This window comes from Saimiri boliviensis, chromosome 1 (genome assembly GCF_048565385.1).
Source record: "Saimiri boliviensis isolate mSaiBol1 chromosome 1, mSaiBol1.pri, whole genome shotgun sequence".
NCBI classification, from domain to species: domain Eukaryota; kingdom Metazoa; phylum Chordata; class Mammalia; order Primates; family Cebidae; genus Saimiri; species Saimiri boliviensis.
The window spans coordinates 243,642,273-243,660,961 of record NC_133449.1 but is presented as its reverse complement, the minus strand read 5'-3'; the positions used below and the strand labels follow the sequence as shown (position 1 = coordinate 243,660,961).

The window sequence follows — 18,689 nt, the reverse complement described above, 5'->3', positions numbered from 1 at the left end:
TCTTTTGACAGTCTTGAGAAATTATTATCATCAATAGAAAAAAAAGGAAGAGAGAAAGAAAAGGAGAGGACAGGAGAGAGGAAGGGAGTGGAGGGTAGGGGAGGGGAGGGAAGGGAGTGATGGAGGGAGAAAGAAGAAGGGAAGGAAGGAAGGGAGAGAGGGAGGAGGAGAGATAAAATGAAAGAAAATAAAGCAGAGGGAAAAACTATAAAGTCTGACATATACAATTTTTTTTTTCATTTTTAAAGCAATTCTGCATTTGTATATATAAAAGTTTAGTGAAATATGTCTAGGCAGAAAAGTGATGTCACTTTCAAGTACAATTTTATGTTATTTAATAGCCCCCCTTAATACTTAGAAATGTAGTACTTTGAGCAGTAGATACTTATCTAGTAGTAGAAATCCTCCAAGTGTCATGAGGCATATGCAATATGCCTAATTTTGTGTGTCACACACACACACACACGCACACACACACACACAATCATTTAGGGTATATGGCAAATGTGAAGCAGAATAAAAGTACTGAATGGAGAATCACATTACCAATTAGTTGCCTTCTTAGCCAACATATTTTTATGTGTCCCTGGACCAGTCACTCAGTCTCTTTGAACCTCAATTTCTTCATCAATGAAACCGGGGATAGGAATAAATTATTCTTAATTCTAAAACTGCATTCGTTTCATGCCAAACCTAATTTGTAAACAGAATTAATTTTTCAAAGCAAATGGTAACAAGCTCCTAAGGTAAACATTATAATTCTAAACACAAACTAATAATAATAATAATAAAAGATAATGATAAAATAATAGACTCACATTACATCTATATCATATTTCAGATGATCTTACTACCTCCAACCTATCCCCAAAAATGTAATGACAAGCAACTTTTTAAAATAAGACTAAGACATTCATTATTTTCTCTCACTATTATACCCATGGCCCACCTCAGAGACCTCAATCTCCATTTCACGTTACACTCTCACAGAATATATGAATTAAAGGTTTCTGAGATTACCAGAATACTTAACCCAGTTGTGCTCATGCTGAACTCTACTTAAGCCTACCACCTCAAAAAAATAAACATTGCCACCCCAACATACCACGATTACCTCTTCTCCCTCACAATTATTTTTTGATGCATATTCTTCGATGTGCACTCTTCTTCAATGACACATGAGACTCTAAAAAAAACAGATCATTTTCCTTTAGAATACAGATTAATAGTTTCATCATTTTGTATCACTTTGCAATGTTTCAGTAAAGGCAGACTCTTACTACCCAAGTTAAAATAAGAAATTCACTGACCAAATTCCATTGGTCAGAGCTAAGCAAATCTATCAATTTTTCTAACTTTATGGGATTTGGCTGCAATACACTAAGTCTCATCAAATCTGCCTTTATTAAGTTATAATTCATATTTTTCAAAATGACACACATTTAGCTAGATCCACATTATTATTTTCATGGTCTTCACATAGATCCATTAACATGTGCCTTTTGAATCAGCTTCAACAATTTGATGACTGCAATAAACTGAACATAAAACATAGTGCTTTTCTTTTAACAGATAAAGATTGCTGTCCAAAATGAACAGTTTCTCTCTTAAAAAAAGGTATCTAAAAACAAGAGTTGCTTTCTTAGATGTCTCAACACTGTGAGAGTAAAGAACCTGCTTCCTAGCAAGACTGGCAGCCACACCTGAGTGCAGGATGTGAGATTCCAGGAAGACAAGTGGAAATGAGGCAAGTCTCCTATGGAGAAACGGGAACTGTGCCTAGTCAAGAGCTGTGATACTTTTTCCATATGACATTTGTTAAACTATTAAAGTTGGGGAGGGGTGGAATGTGTTCAGGAAAAAAAGAAAAAAAAAAAAAAAGGAAAAAAAAAAAGCACTATCCAGAACCAGAAGCAGTGTTGTCCCTGGGAACAGAGTAAAAGAAAAAAAAAAAAGAAAAATCTCCTGGAAAGGCAAGCCAGCTGAAAGCTCAGCCCTGTGTTTGTTCTAACAGGCTTCCCGCTGATCTGACCTCTCCAGAGACCAGGAGGCTATCGGCTTCCCTCACAGTGGTCATCACCTTGTTTTCAAAAACTACATCCTGTATTGCATCCAAACTGCAGATTCTTCTGAGTTGGAGATCAGCATATTATGTTAAAGCTGAACTCAGGGAAATATTTTAGACCATATACCTCTGCAATTCATTCACTAGGGAAGGACAAAGAAGAAAAGCTGAAGATATAGTAATAAATAATTGTTAACTAGGTCAGACTTCACTATAGAAATTTTTCAAAAGTTTTGGACTTACTGCCTTTTGTCTATTTTCTGTTGCTTATAACAGAAAACCTGAAACTGGGTAATTTATAAAGAAAATGAATGCATTTCTTATATTATGGGGGCTGAGAAGTCCAAAATCGGGGGACTGAATCTGGTAAGAGCCTGCTTCCTAGTGGGAACCCTCTGGAGGGTTCCAGGTGGCGGAGGGTATCATTTGGTAGGGGACTGAGCATGCGAGTTTACCAGCTCAGGTCTATCTTCCTCTTCCTATAAAAGCACCAGTTCCCTTCCCGTGATAACCCATTAATCCACTTATTCATGATGTATCCATTCATGAGAGCAGAGCCCTGTTAAAACTCCTGCCTCTCAGTATTACCACATTGAGGATTAAATTTCAGCATGACTTTTGGAGGGGACAAGTATTCGAATCATAGTATTTATTATGAGAGCTTTGACTAAACTCTTTCAAATATCCACAAAAGGAAGCCCCTTCATTACTCTTTCACAAGAAAATAAAAAAAATATTTTCCTGGTGTAGATTTTACAGAGACACATGACCTTGTTCAAGGCACACATTTCAATACATATTTATGTCATTGCTTGACTGTAAGTCTTGCTAATTCTTTGTGAAATGCGAAAGCACTTTAGAGCACTAGCAGAAGCCCTTAAAATGTTACCTAAGTACTGGTTGAGTAGATTAAATAGGACCAACCATGGAAATTAAAATAATTGGATATTTCCATTTTGAAGTGAAATGTAAAGAATTAGGAGAGAACTAGACAATCACTCTAAAAGTCTGGAATCTAATCTCTGTGGCTTTGATCCTCAAGAAGTACATTCTGTCTAATGCTCCCCATCAGAACATTGCACCATTTTGTCCTGCCTTCACAATCAAATTTTTAAAGCAATAATTAAATCTGGCTGGATTTCTATGTATATGCTGTTTATTATTCAACATGCTTTAACATTTTTTCTATCCTGGCTCATTCGCTAAGACTCTTCTTATGGATATCAAAATACTTCCAACTATTAAATTCACATCTTATAATATTTCTCACCACTATTTGCTCATTTTCCCTTCTAGGAACTCTCTGCTATCATGGCTTCCACAACCCAAATAACTCTTATATTTCCCTCACTTCCTAAAACCTCTTTTTCAGAATTATTTGGGAGCACATTTCTACTGCCCTCCCCTTAAGTGTTTGAGTTCTCCAAAAGTGCATCTATCTGCATGACTTCAAATCGCAAAGCATTTGTCTTTAGCCTAGTTCTCTCTCTTCAGAAAGTACATCCGATTTCTTCTGAAAAACTGTTCATAAATTCCATGAATATCACAGCAGTTATCATAATACCTGACATTCAATAGAAATTCAAAAAAATGTAACTGAGTAAACGAATAGATGACTCTCTTTTCCTCTTATAAAAATGAGTTAACTATTTTCTGAAGTGTCATGTGGTCATTGTTTACTGTTTGGGGACCTATACTTATCTATCTCTACTGTAGGATTCTTGAGGAACAAGGACTGCTATCATTATGTACCCTCTTCCTAGGGCAGTGCCTTGTACAGAGTTAGCTTCTCATCAAGAATTTCTTACTAAATAAGAATTGTTAAACATATTACATATGTGGATTTAAAAAATAAAATTCATATTTTAAAGAGCCATTTAAAATAAATTAAAAAAATAAAATACGATCTAGAAATCCTAATCTAGCCTAACACCCTCCTTTTATAGAAATGATAACTGACTTACCTACAGAGCTAGTTAGTAGCTATTGTTACTAGAACCTACTTCTTTCACCTCTGAAGCTTGTGATATTTTGTATATAATAGTTACATTCACATAATTAGGAAAACAATGATCCATCATAAATATTAAATTTTTCCTATTGACTCTCCTCTCCACTGATTCCCTGGGTCCTTCTAATTCTCTTAGATCAAGTAACAGTAAAAATTTATGGAGTTCCTACTATCTACTGAACACTCATATACATTAGGTCTTTTGATTCTTATACCAACACCACAATATAGTTACTTTTATTTCCATTTTACAGATGAGGAAGTAAATTGGCTAAGATCTTAAAGTTGTAGAGTAGAACACTACATGCAATTCCTGTCTTCTTGACAGGACAGTGATATACTCTGCTACATCACTTAGATACAGTAATGCAGTTCATTCCTACCCAAGTCATAATCCTTGTGGGCTCTTAGAAGATATGTGTTTCTGTCTTTAAAAAGTTGACTGCACTAAGAAAGTAAGGAATACAATATTCTTTTTATTGCCCATAGTCAGACCTAACAATAGGCAAGAACTGTGGGTTGTTCCTAAAAGTTCAAACAGGATTTCATGAAAATGTTTAACTTCCACAGCAAGATGTAAACTCTTTTAAACATCCCATAAGGTGTGTAACACAGCAGCAATTCATTTCTGAGGATCAGATATAATGTGAAATTAATACTGTTCTAACAGGTTCCAAAGAACACATCTGACAATCAGGAGACATTACAAGATCGCTGTCTAACTGTTGCCTTTCATTGGTGCTGGGATATTTCCTTTTTTTGTTTGTCTGTTTAATGTCCTCAAAATTCTCAAAAGCCTTTTGTTAACCTAGTTGTACATCAACTTTTTTATACATGAGAAAATAATTTTCATGAAACTACAACTTCCCATGTGTCAGCTCTTATTTTAGAAGCTGGAGACCATATAGTTCGTAGTTGAGTGCAATTATTGTTTGTGGGAAAGAAAGCCAATTAACCTTTCAGGAAATAGTACTACAATTAAATCTTCAATATGCTGCATAGTAAATACGTCCCAACAATAAACTGTCCTTTGGAATTGTTAAAAAATCTTTAGCTAGAAATTGATGCAGCAAATTCTCAGCAATGTTGAAATTCAAAACAAGCTACTTTCTTTCTTATTTCAATAAAGAAAGTGTTGTAAATTTATATACTAATTTTAAATAAGCTCACTCTTAAAAGAATAAAAAAAAGGAAATACGGCTATTCCAACACATTAAAAAGTTAAGCTGATATAAGGTAATAATGGTGAATGCTGAACCCTACAGAAATAATTGTCATTATGTAAACCATTGTCACTACCATTATATAAAATAATATAGTGAATTACCAAAATTTTCTGTATTTTTTTTTACCAAATGCTGGATTCAATAGTGATTTACATCTGTGTCTTAATAATCTGAAGTTATTAATTTCCCCATAGGACCTTACCTCCCATATATGCAAGTAAATTTGAAGATCAACAGAAATGTCAGGTAAATCAGAAAAAATAAACTTTGCAGTACTCTCTGGAATCACTAGAAAACAGACTCTTTTTTGTTTCATTTTCTTTCTTAGAATGACAACATAGTGTGGTGAAGAAAGAGTGGGTTTAGAAATGAATATTCCATACTAATAAAAAAGAAATGAAGAGAAGAATCAAACAGATGCAATAAAAAAATGATAAAAGGGATATCACCACTGATTCCACAGAAATACAAACTACCAACAAACACCTCTCTATGCACATAAACCAGTAAATCTAGAAGACATGGATCAATTCCTGGGCACTTACACCCTCCCAAGACTAAACCAGGAAGAAGCCGAATCCCTGAAAAGACCAATAACAAGGTCTAAAGTTCAGGCAGCAATTGATACCCTACCAACCAAAAGAAGTCCAGGACCAGACATGTGCACAGTTGAATTCTACCAGACATAAAAAGAGGAGCTGGTACCATTCCTTCTGAAACTATTCCAAATAATACAAAAAGAGGGAATCCCTCCCTAACTCATTTTATGAGACCAACATCATCCTGATACCAAAACCTGGCAGAGATACAACTACACAAGAAAGTTTCAGGCCAATATCCATGATGAACATTGACTCAAAAATCTTCAGTAAAATAAAGGCAAACTGAATCCAACAGCACATCAAAAAGCTTATCCATCATGATCAAGTAGGCTTCATCCCAGGGATGCAAGGCTGGTTCTACATATGCAAATCTATAAACGTAATTCACCACATAAACAGAAACAAAGACAAAAACCACATGATGATCTCAATAGATGCAGAGAAGGCCTATGACAAAATCCATCAGCCCTTTATGCTAAAAACTCTCAATAAACTAGGTGTTGATAGAACATATCTCAAAATAATAAAAGCTATCTATGACAAACCCACAGCCAATATCATACTCAACAGGCAAAAGGTGGAAGCATTCCCTTTGAAAACTGTAACAAGACAAGAGTGCCCCCTCTCACCACTCCTATTCAACATAGTATTGGAAGTACTGGCCAGGGCAATCAGGCAAGAAAAAGAAAAAAAAAGGATATTCAGTTAGGAAAAAAGGAAGTCAAATTTTTTCTATTTGCAGATAACATGATTGTATAGTTAGAAGATCCCATTGTCTTAGGCCAAAATCTCCTTAAGATGATAAGCAACCTCAGCAAATTCTCAAGATACAAAATCAGTGTGCAAAAATCACAAGCATTCCTATACACCAGTAATTGATGAAGAGCCAAATCCTGAGCCAACTCCCATTAACAACTGCTACAAAGATAATAAAATACCTAGGAATACAACTAAAAAGGGATGTGAAGGACCTCTTCAAGGAGAACTACAAACCACTGCTCAAGGAAATGAGAGAGGACACAGATGGAAAAACATTCCATGTTCATGGCTAGGAAGAATCAATATTGTGAAAATGGCCATACTGGCAAAAGTAATTTATAGATTCAATGCTATCCCCATCAAGCTACCACTGATCTTGTTCACAGAACTAGAAAAAAACACCTGAAACTTCATATGGAACCAAAAAAAGAGCCCAGATAGCCAAGACAATCCTAAGCAAAAAATAGAAAATAAAAAACAAAGCTGGAGGCATCATGCTACCTGACTTTAAACGATACTACAAGGCTACAGTAATCTAAACAGCATGGTACTGTCACCAAAACAGAGATATAGACCAATGGAACAGAACAGAGGCCTTGGAAGCAACACCACACATCTACAACCATCTGATCTTTGACAAACCTGACAAAAACAAGCAATGGAGAAAGGATTCTTTGTTTAATAAATCATGTTAGGAAAACTGAAACTAGACATATGCAGAAAGCTGAAACTGGACCCTTCCTTACACTTTATACAAAAATTAACTCCAGATGGATTAAGGATTTAAATGTAAGACCTAATACCATAAAAACCCTAAAAGAAAACTTAGGCAATACCACTCAGGACATAGGCATAGTCAAGGACTTCATGACTAAAACACCAAAAGCAATGTCAACAGAAGTCAAAATAGATAAATGGGACCTAATTAAACTTAAGAGCTTCTGCACAGCAATTCAAATTATCATTAGAGTGAACCAGCAACCAACAGAATGGGAAAAAATGTTTGCAATCTATTTATCTGACAAAAGGCTAATAATCAGGATCTACAAAGAACTTAAACAAATTTACAAGAAAAAAACAATCCCATCAAAAAGTGGGTGAGGGATATGAACAGACAATTTTCAAAAGAAGAAATTTATGCAGCCAACAAACATATGAAAAAAAAGTTCATCATCACTGGTTATTAGAGAAATGCAAATCAAAACCACATTGAGTACCACCTCATGCCAGTTCGAATGACTATCATTAAAAAATCTGGAGACAAGAGATGATGGAGAGAATGTGGAGAAATAGGAATGCTTTTACACTGTTAGTGGAAGTGTAAATCAGGTCAACCATTGTGGTAGAGAGTGTGGTAATTCCTCAAGGATAGAAGTGGAAATACCATTTGACCCAAGAATCCCATTACTGGGTATATACTCAAAGCATTATAAATTGTTCTATTATAAAGACACATGCACACGTATGTTCATTGCAGCACTGTATACAATAGCAAAGACTTGGAACCGATCCAACTGCCCATCAAGGATAGACTAGATAAAGAAAACGTGGCACATATATATGATGGAATACTATGCATAAAAAAGGATAGATATTTACCATGAAATACAGCCATAAAAAAGGATGAGTTCATGTCCTTTGTAGGGACATGGATGAAGCTGGGAACCATCATTCTCAGCAAACTGATACAAGAACAGAAAACCAAACACCACATGTTCTCACTCATAAGTGGGTGTTGAACAATGAGAACACATGGGCACAGGAAGGGAAACATCACATACAGGGGCCTGTTGGGGGATGGGAGAGCTAGGGGAAGGATTGCAAGTTGTGGGGGTATTGGGGAGGGGTAACATTAGAAGAAATATCTTATGTAGGTGACCGGGGGATGGATGCAGCAATCCACCATGGCATGTGTACCTATGTAACAATCCTGCACGATCTGCACATGAACCCCAGAACCTAAATTATATTTTTTTTAAAAAAAGAAATATACTGAGAAAAAAAAAAAGAAATGGATAGTTTCAGATTTAAATCTAGGCTCTGACAGCTGATGAGTATGACCTTGGACAAGGTCATACATTTTGTTAAATGACTTAATTCAGGCAAGGTATGCAAACTTTTATAAATGTTGTGTTTTTCAAGTATTAATGGAGTTATTTATAGATATACCTCCAGATAATGTGGAGATTAAATGAGATCAATTGTATAAAGCACCTAGCATATAATTGATGTTGAGTAATTATTGCTTCCTTTTCCTCATTTGCTGTTTAAATTCCAATGAACAGAAAATTATTAAAAACCAAAATCAGTGATTCTCAACCATATATCACCTTTTTGAGTTCCTCCCTTTTATGGGAAAAAAAAAGATTGCACTTTGCATACCTCAAAGATTACACGCATACCACAAAAAGACTAGAGAGATTGTTAGTTCTAAACATATAGTTTCATATAAAAATTAACCATCATTCTCAGCAAACTGACACAAGAACAGAAAATCAAACACTGCATGTTTTCACTCATAGGCAGGTATTGAACAATGAGAACACATGGCCACAGGGAGGTGAGCATCACACACTGGGGTCTGTTGCAGGGGACTAGGGGAGGAACTGTGGGGGTGGAGAGGTTGAGGAGGGATAACATGGGGAGAAATGCCAGATATAGGTGATGGGGGGATGGAGGCAGCAAATCACATTGCCATCTGTGTACCTATGCAACAATCCTGCATGATCTGCACATGTACCCCAGAACCTAAAGTACAATAAAAAATTTAAAAATAAATAAATTTTTTAAATTATTATAATAGAGATAGTGTTTATCTTCTTTAATGGAGGTAATTGCAAAAAGAACAACTAAAGGGAACATTTCTAAGTTTAAATATCAAAATTTAAAAAAAAACCATTATATGGTTGTTAAGGTTGTTTATATGTGAATTCTCAGTGAAGCATTTTGCCTTCCGAGGAAAGTTCTTCCTCTAGGACCGTCTGTGCTTCTATCAAGCAAGTCCCTAGGTAATATTGTTTTATATACATACCCTTAAAATAATTTAGCATATGCTCTATTTATCACATTCAAACTTAACAGAAGAAATCTAGTAACCACCTACAGACTAAAAAAAGATCTTAAAGATCATCTATCTACTCCAGTCTCCCACAGATGGCCACTAAGCCTGAGCTTGAAGACAAGCTTCACAGGCTTATTGTTATTTGTAGGAAAGAACACCAATTAACCTTTCTAGGAAACATAGTACAATTCAATATTCAATATGTTGAGTAATAAATACTTCCCAGCAATAGACTTTCCTTTTGAGCTGTTCTAAAATCTTTAGCTAGAAAATGATGCAACAAATTCTCAGCAAGTTTGAAATTCAAAACAAGCTACTTTCTTTACAAAAGAAACTCAAAACAAGCTACTCTAACTTTTCGGGTGGGCCAGTTCTTTGTGAGTTCTAAATACTAGGTTCTTTTTGTTGAACTGAAATCTGCCTTACAACTATTTTTTTTTTCCAATGGATTCCAAATCCTTCCTATTGAGCAAAACAGAATACAGGGGGCTCTCTCTTCTGTGCTCTAGTAGCTAACAATTCTCTTTCTTTTCCTCAGAACCCAGCACCCAAGTTTTTCTCTAGAATATCACCTCTCATCAAATTGTAGTACATTTGGGTCTGGTACTGTTGATTGCTACTATCTCCAGGGGTGTGACTGTGATTCAAACATGAATGCATAGCACTCCCGAGACCACAGTTATTATTTCGGAAAGAGAACAAAACCTAATTCAGGCCAGGAGTTTTACTTTGAATTTCTGAGCAAGAGAAACACTCACTGTTTCAGTGGGCTTGAAGGTAGAGATTCTCTGGCCACCATCTTACCCATAGGAAGCAAAAGCCTCTCTAGAAATGGAGCCAACATACACTAAGAAAGAACAGAAAGAGTGACTGGGTCCTGAAATACACAGTCAAATATGAAAGCAGATCTATTTCCTGCACTTTTCAGTTGTATAATGCATTCTTTTTTCCCCCCTTAATTTTGCTTGGGCTGCATTTACTATCACTTGCAGCCAAAACAATCTTGACTGAAAGCACATATCAATGTTCTATATATATTTGAAGATTGATGGTACTTCTTCTCCAGAATTTTGTATTATTTTAGATAAACATTCTCAGTTCTTTTCATTTCTGCTCATATTAAATGTTTACAAAATCTCTTTCAGATTCCGTTTCTGTATTCTTTAATATGTACTAAATTAAAAATAGAAATTTTAAAAAAAATGTTGACATAAAAACCATATAAAATATACAAAAAAAGTTTTATTCAATTTCATAAGAATAATTTTTAAACACCTTAGAAATGCCGCTTCATGTCATTTAAGTTAGCAACTTTAATCTTTATTAGTTCATCAATAAGTGATATTTGCAAATGACCTCTATGTGGTCATACTTTCTTATTATTTATTTAACTTTTAATTTAGGTTCAAGGGCACATGTGTAGGTTTGTTATATGGGTAAACTCGTGTCACAGGGGTTTGTTGTATCGATTATTTCATCATCCTAGGTACTAGGTACTAGGCCTAGTACTCAACAGATATTTTTTCTGAGCCTCTCCCTCCTCCCAGCCTCCAGCCTCCAGTGTCTGTTGTTCCCTTCTTTGTGTCCTTGTGTTCTTATTATTTACCTCCCATTTATAACTGAGAACATACAATATTTGGTTTTTTGTTCCTGCATTAATTTTCTAAGGATAAGGGGTAAAACTCAAGTTCTCACATATTTTTTAAGTAATTCAATTATGTTTTCTAATATTTCGCGGTTGTAATTATTTTTTTTACCAACTTAAAGAAACTATCCCCAATTAAGTCAAAACTCCAAAATTCTCTACTTAACTAGTTAAATATACTTACCCTGTGCAATTTGATCCTATATTTAGAGCACATAAAAAACAGATAAATCATATTAACTTAAGGATCTGACACTTACTGAGTTAAAAAGTTTAAATCTCATAATCACCATTACACCATCAACCGCAGGGCCACCATTCATTTACTGAGTATTTAGAATCTGACAGGCTTGGTAAAGCACTTTGCATATACGGTCTCATTTAATCCTCTTGATTTCATGACACAATATTATTTTCACCAATTTACAGACAAGAAAACTAAGGCAGAGAGTAGTAATAAGCCCAAAGTCATACAACTCATAGATGACAAAGTTAGTAGTCAAAACTAAGTCTGTTTCTAAAGTTCATTTTCTTACTGATGTTGCAGTTCTGCCCCCAATCTCTGAAATACAAAGTAAGCAACCTCTAAGGAACTACAATGGGGGAAACAAGAACTTCTGCTTGCTAGCAAGACTTTTTAAAGGTATGACATGTTATAGCGAGTTTATTTCTTTTCAAACTAGGAAGGTAATTGGACAGACTTAAGAAAAATCAACACATTAAACATATGCTTAGTATTTATGTTGAAAGTACATTCCAGACATTTATGACAACCAGGACTTTCGGGAAAGTGTTTTTGTTTCTAGATTACCTAAGCCGATGGGTGGGACCGGCCCTAAACAGATTATGAAAATAATTATTTGTACCTATTGTCTCTTTTACATGTTCCTTCACTTTCCAGATTAGGCACAGTATTACTTCCTCATTTCTTAATATAAATGCATCCTTTTGTCCTTTTGTTTTCTTCCTTCAATGAAAAGACAGTCCTTTTTCAATATCTATCCTTAGAAAGAATTCTGGGGTACTATAATCCACACTTTAGTCTGTGTTTATGTCACTGCTATTATTCCCAAGATTTTAGCCTTATTTCTGGTTATGAAATAAAAGTCCTTAAAATTTTTTTCAAGCATCAGTCAGTAGGCCAGGCTTTTGGTGTAGAAACAGATGTTGAGGAATGACTCCAAAGTTGCACTGCCTAAGCAACCAAGTATGCACCCAGCAAGTAAACTGGATGCTGATGATGAACAGTACCTGCCTGCTTTCCTTCTCTCAGCTCTTCTTTCTTCATTGTCCCATTTTAAAAGAAGCTCTTGCTTCCATTTGACTGGACAAGATGGTGGTCAGAGGCTCATTACAGTCTTTTCTAAATCTCTTGCAATGTTATCAACAAGGAAAACAAGAATTTTGTCACATAGTTTTGCATTTTCCCACCTCCCCACCGATAGAGGTGTTAATGATCAGGGAAATTACTAAAAGGCATAGAATGTGTAGATAATTCACCTATTGAGAAAGAGATACTGAGTAAACAGCATTTCTAATCTACAATGATAATTTTAAAAAAGGAAGCAATCAGTATCTCATGATATTATTACTGGATATGTAACAGAGAGTAGTATACTAAAATTGGACAAAAATAAGCACAGTTTGGGTCAGATAATTTTAAATTACATTTCTCTTTGACATCCCCTCTCCACAATTTAGGCATACACATGGCAAATTCAAGTAGAATACATTAAAAAGAGCTCTATGGAGGAAGGAATGCAAAGAATGTTAATGTTTTATGGTATCTTACAATATGTCTCTGAAACTGAGTTTCTGTTTGATATTGTACTAATACTACAAACATCGCATTCCTTCAAACCAAGCTTGTCCAATCCACAGCCCGCAGGCTACATGCAGCCCAGGACTTTGTGTTGGGCTTTGAATGCAGCCCTACACAAATTTGTAAACTTTCTTAAAACAGTGGGGTTTTTTGTGATTTTTTTTTTTTTAGCTTATCAGCTATCATTAGTGTTAGCGTATTTTATTTGTAGCCCAAGACAATCCTTCTTCTAGTGTGACCCAGGGAAGTGAAAAAATGAAACACCTCTGCTTTAAAAAAAAAATCCAAAAGACTAATATAATACCTAAAGTAAAGACTGAATACTTGTTTTAAAAAAGGTGTCACTTCAAACATGATGTTACAGCATGACCTGATAATGTCGATAATGTTCTTAACAAGGTGTTGCCATTTGAAGGTGTCTCGTCTGCTGTGGCACTTAGGGAAACCATGAACAAAATGACACAAACATCAAGGTTGGGCTAGAGACACATCCTGTTGAGTAAATCATGGATTTTTGACAATTTTAATGTGTCATGTGTGCATATGCTGCTTGTGATTTGGCAAGCCTTTTTTAATGTCTTAACAGACGGCTAAGAAATAACAAGTATTCTTTTGTTTGTCAGATTTTAGACATTCTGGGGCACATTTTAAAGTTATGTGGGTTTGGCTCACTCTATTCCACTTTAAGGATGTAACATCTTTTTATAAATCTGCTCCCTTTCATCTATGTACTAGCAAGCAGTACGAGATTGTCATTCCTCACTGGAGGGTGGATTACCTGTTAACAAGAGTTAAACAGTCAAATCCTGAGCTTTGGCAGGAAGACTGTGCTGCCCAGGAAGCATAATGGCTTCTGGGTCCCAAATGAAGAGGGAAGTCTGTTTACAAAGTGGACTTAACTTGGAAATTATTCCTTTTTGCAGAAACAAAAGCTTTTAAAGCCTAGAATACTGCCTTACACATAACAGGTGATCAGAATATATTTGCTGAGTCCATTCCTACCTTGAATAGCCTGGGTCAAAAATGGCATTAGACACTGGACAGGGCAGAAAAAGGGATAGCCAGGCTAGAATCACAACAGAAATAGTGCTTCTATGCTACAGAATCTTGAGTTTCAAAGAATCCTTGTGAAGAGGAATTAAAAATTCATTTGAGCTGCCTACTGGGTGGCATTTACAAGTCACGTTTGATGTGTTTTCTATGCATACATTTCTCTTGGAGCTCTTTTCTGTGTGGTGCTGATTTATTAGAATGTGATTTGTCTCAGATACTTTTGTATTGAAATATGCAAACCTATTTTAAGACTGAGTAGTACAGCTCTCACATACTGTTCTCATGGCCAGTGAGGCAGTACAGTGGAACAAATATTAGCAAATGTTCTCTGCCATTGAACACAGAGCCTCACCTTGTGCTTTCCTCAGCTGAACTGATGCTCACTGATGCATTTGATTACCCTACAGTAGCCTCACTTCATGTCATTATTTTGTTTTCTAATGTACTGTTAATCCACAATGGGTGAGAAAGACAAGAAAATGTAAATATGCTGGAGAGACTGCAAAATTCCAATGTGTAAAAGCACCCTGGATATTAAAATCCAAGTTTAATAGCAGCTATAGTCACCTCCAAGTGGTGGTCAAAGAAAGAAAGGTAACAGTCAGCAGACAATTGTGGACTGAAAGTAGTTGTTTGACACGATGAAGGGAAGCATAAACATCAGTGCAGTCTTGGAAGTTGAAAAAAACACCATTGTATGAACAAAAACAGAAACAAATCACAACCTGCATACATATCAGTATTTTAAAAGATTTTAAGAGAATGGAAGAATGAGGTATGATTCTGGGAACACATCACCATTAGAATTGCAATAATTCAGTTAGTGCTTCAATTTGCAAGCTGCATCTCATACTTACCCTCCCAATACACATGGTAGAAGGAGTATAGTTCTAATTTCATAGTATAAGATTCAAGGCATCTCAATAAACCCTTCCCTAACTTAAAAGATCCTTCAAGCTATTGTTATACATATAATTAAAAAATTGTGTGAAACTGGACTGAAAAAAAGGGCTTCTGGAAATGCTGGTTGATCCTTAGGATTTATGTTATGTTCTAGGCGTAACATAGATGCTAGCCCATGGAGTAAAATGGTAATTGTTTCTTCTGATGTTTCTTTCAGTGAATTTGAAATGCAAACTTTTGCCATTTGCTTTCTACCTTCAAACACCCCCACCCTTGCCTTTTAATCCAGCCAATTTGATTCCTTCTGTGATTTAGTCCTAGTGCCCTAGGAATATGTGAATAAAATTTTGAAGTCTCTCTTAGAGACATGATGCTATGACCCCTCTCTGTTACCTCTTCTATTCATTGTCTGATGAGACTCCCAGTCAGTGGTGCTTAGTGACTGCAACATAAATTTTTGTGTTTTTTTTTTTTTAGTATATCATGCTATTGTTACCTTCTGAAATATCATACTTTACTTGGTATGATGTAATTTTTCAGCCTTTGAAAATCTGAAACAAAAAATATTTACATCCTGAGATATACTCAGAGTTATGTGCTTCACTAAAATTCAAATTGAGCAAAGTAGACTACTTAAAAATATTCTCCTGTAACTTCTTTACTTTTCAGTGGGGTAGAGCATATAGGTGAAAGCAATCCACAGAGCAAAGCTTCTATTGCAAAAATAATTTTTACCCTAGATCAAAGATTTCTGAACAAGTAGAATATACAATTGAAACTGGTGAGATAACATATAGTTTGACTCTGTGTCCTCACCCAAATCTCATGCTGAATTGTAATTCCCACTGTTGGAGAAGGGACATAGTGGGAGGTGATTGATTCCTGAGGGCAGGCTTCCACCTTGCTGTTCTAGTGATAGAGTTCTAATGAGATCTGGTTGTTGAAAGTATGTAGCACCTCCCCCTTCTTTCTCTTTCTTCCTTCTGCTCACTCCATGTGAAGATGTATCTGCTTCCCCTTCAATTTCTGCTATGATCGTAAATTTCCTCCCCAGAAGCAGAAGCCTATACAGTCCACAGAGCTGTAAGCCAATTAAACCTCTTTCCTTATGAATTACCCAATCTCAGGTATATCTTTATAGCAGTGTGAGAATAAACTAATACATAAATTTTGTACCAGGAGTGGGTCATTGCTATAATACCTGAAAATGTGAAAGTGACTTTGGAACTGAGTAATGGCCAGAGGTTGGAATAGTTGGAGGGCTCAGAAGAAGGTAAGAAGACATGGGAAATTTTGGAGCTACCTAGAGACTTGTTGAATGGTTGTGACCAAAATGCTGATAGTGATATGGACAATAAAGTCCAGGCTAAAGTTGTTTCAGATGGAGTTGAGGAGCTTATTGGGAAATGGAGTAAAGGTCACTCTTGGTATGCTTCAGCAAAGAGACTGGTGGCATTGTGCCCCTGCTCTAGAGATCTATGGAACTTTGAACTTAAGAGAGATGATTTAGGGTATCTGGTGGAAGAAATGTCTAAACAGCAAAGTGTTCTAGAATTCACTTCGCTGCTTCTAACAGCATTATGTTCATATGTGTTTGCAAATAAATGGTTGAAAATATTTAAAAGGGAAGTAGAGAGAAAACGTTTGGATAATTTGCAGCCTGATCTTGTAGTAGAAAAGAAAAGCCCATTTTTCTGGGGAGGAATTCAAGCCTGCTGCATAAATTTGCATAAGAAAAGAAAAGCTGAATGTTAATAGCCAAAACAATGGGTAAAACACCTCCAAGGTATTTCAAAGACCTACACAGCAGCTTCTCCCATCACAGGCCTGGAGATCTAGGAGGGAAAAATGGTTTTGTGGGCTAGGTCCTGGGCCCTACTGCTCTGTGCTTCCTTGGGACATTGTGCCCTGCATGGCAGCTGCTCCAGCTCCAGCCATGGTTAAAAGGGGCCAAGGTACAGCTCGAGCCATTGTTTCAGATGGTGCAAGTGCCAACCCTTGACAGCTTTCACATGGTGTTAAGCCTGTGGGTGCACAGAGAGCAAGAGGTGAGGCCTAGGAGCCTCTGCCTAGATTTCAGAGGATGTATGGAAATGCCTGCATGACCAGGGAGAAGTCTGCTGCAGGGGCAGAGCTCTCATGGAGAACTTCTACTAGGGCAGTGCAGTGGGGAAATGTGGGGTTGGAGTCCCCACACAAAGTTCTCACTGGGACACTGCCTAGTGGACCTGTTAGAAGAGGATTAACATCCTCCAGACTCCAGAATGAGAGATCTACCAAAAGCTTTCACTGTGTACCTAGAAAAGCCACAGGCACCCAACACTAGTCCATGAAAGCAGCTGAGGGGGCTGTATGCTGCAGAGCCATAAGGACAGAGCTTCCCAAAGCCTTGAGGTCCCACCCCTTGCATCAGTGTGGTCTGAATGTGAGATATGGAGTCAAATGAGACTATTTTGGAAATTCAAGATTTAACGGCTTTCCTGCTGGGTTTAGAACTTGCATGGGGCCTGTAATCCCTTTGTTCTGGTCAATTTCTCCCTTTTAGAATGGGAGCATTTACTCATTGCCTGTATCCTCATTGTATTTTAACTATCTTGGTTTTTACTTTTTAGGCTGCTCATAGGCAGAAGACACTTGCCTTATCTCAGATGAGACTTTGATCTTGGATTTTTGAGTTAATGCTGGAATGAATTGACTTTGGGGGACTGTTGAGAAGGCATAATTGTGTTTTGAAACGTGAGAAGGACGTGAGATTTGGGAGGGGTCAGGAAAAGAACAATATGGTTTGTCTCTGTGGTCCCACCCAAATCTCGTGTTGAATTATAATTTTTACTGTTGGAGGAGGGGCCTCGTGGGAGGTGACCGATTCATGAGGGCAGACTTCTCTCTTGCTATTCTTATGTTACAGTTCTCATGAGATCTGGTTGTTTGAAAGTGTGTAGCACTTCCCCCTTCTCTCTCTTTCTTCATTCTGCTCCCTCCAGGTGAAGATGTATCTGCTTCCCCTTCCCCTTCCACCATAATGGCAAGTTTCCTGAGGTCTCCTCAGAAGCAGAAGCCTGTACAACCTGCAGAACCATGAGCCAATTTAATCTCTTTTCTTATAAATTACCCAGTCTCAGGTATATTTTTATAGCAGTATGAGAACAAACTAATACAGTAACTCTGCATAAAACTATTTATACATGTTGACAACAAAACAGAAATACAGTGAATTACAAACCAGGAATACTTTTGAAATAAAATAACAACCTGATTTCAACAAAAATTTGCAGTTCCTGGGGAAAAAAAAAAAGTTGTTTAGTTTAAAAAAAAAAATCTCAAAATCATCCAGTGATGGGATTATTTAAAAAATAAGAATGCTAAAGGAAAATATCTGGCACTACTTGATAACTCTCTTTACTGTTTCCCTACTAGTGTAGAATTAGTAGCTAGAAATCATGTAAGAAAATATAGTCACAAATAATATTACTGCTTGTGCACATTGGTAAGATCATATTTTTTTTAAAAAAATCAAGTAATATATCCTGTTATCAAACAAT

General features: G+C 36.3%; 1 long non-coding RNA gene across 1 annotated transcript in view; it reads right to left on the bottom strand.

Annotated features, from left to right (window-relative positions):
- Positions 1 to 603: 603 nt before the first annotated feature.
- LOC141581130 (uncharacterized) overlaps positions 604 to 18,689 on the bottom strand; it is a 351,354-nt gene continuing 333,268 nt past the window's right edge. The window contains exon 3 of the long non-coding RNA XR_012513659.1: positions 604 to 1,186. This is a non-coding gene — a long non-coding RNA (uncharacterized LOC141581130). The remainder of the gene's footprint in view (positions 1,187 to 18,689) is intronic.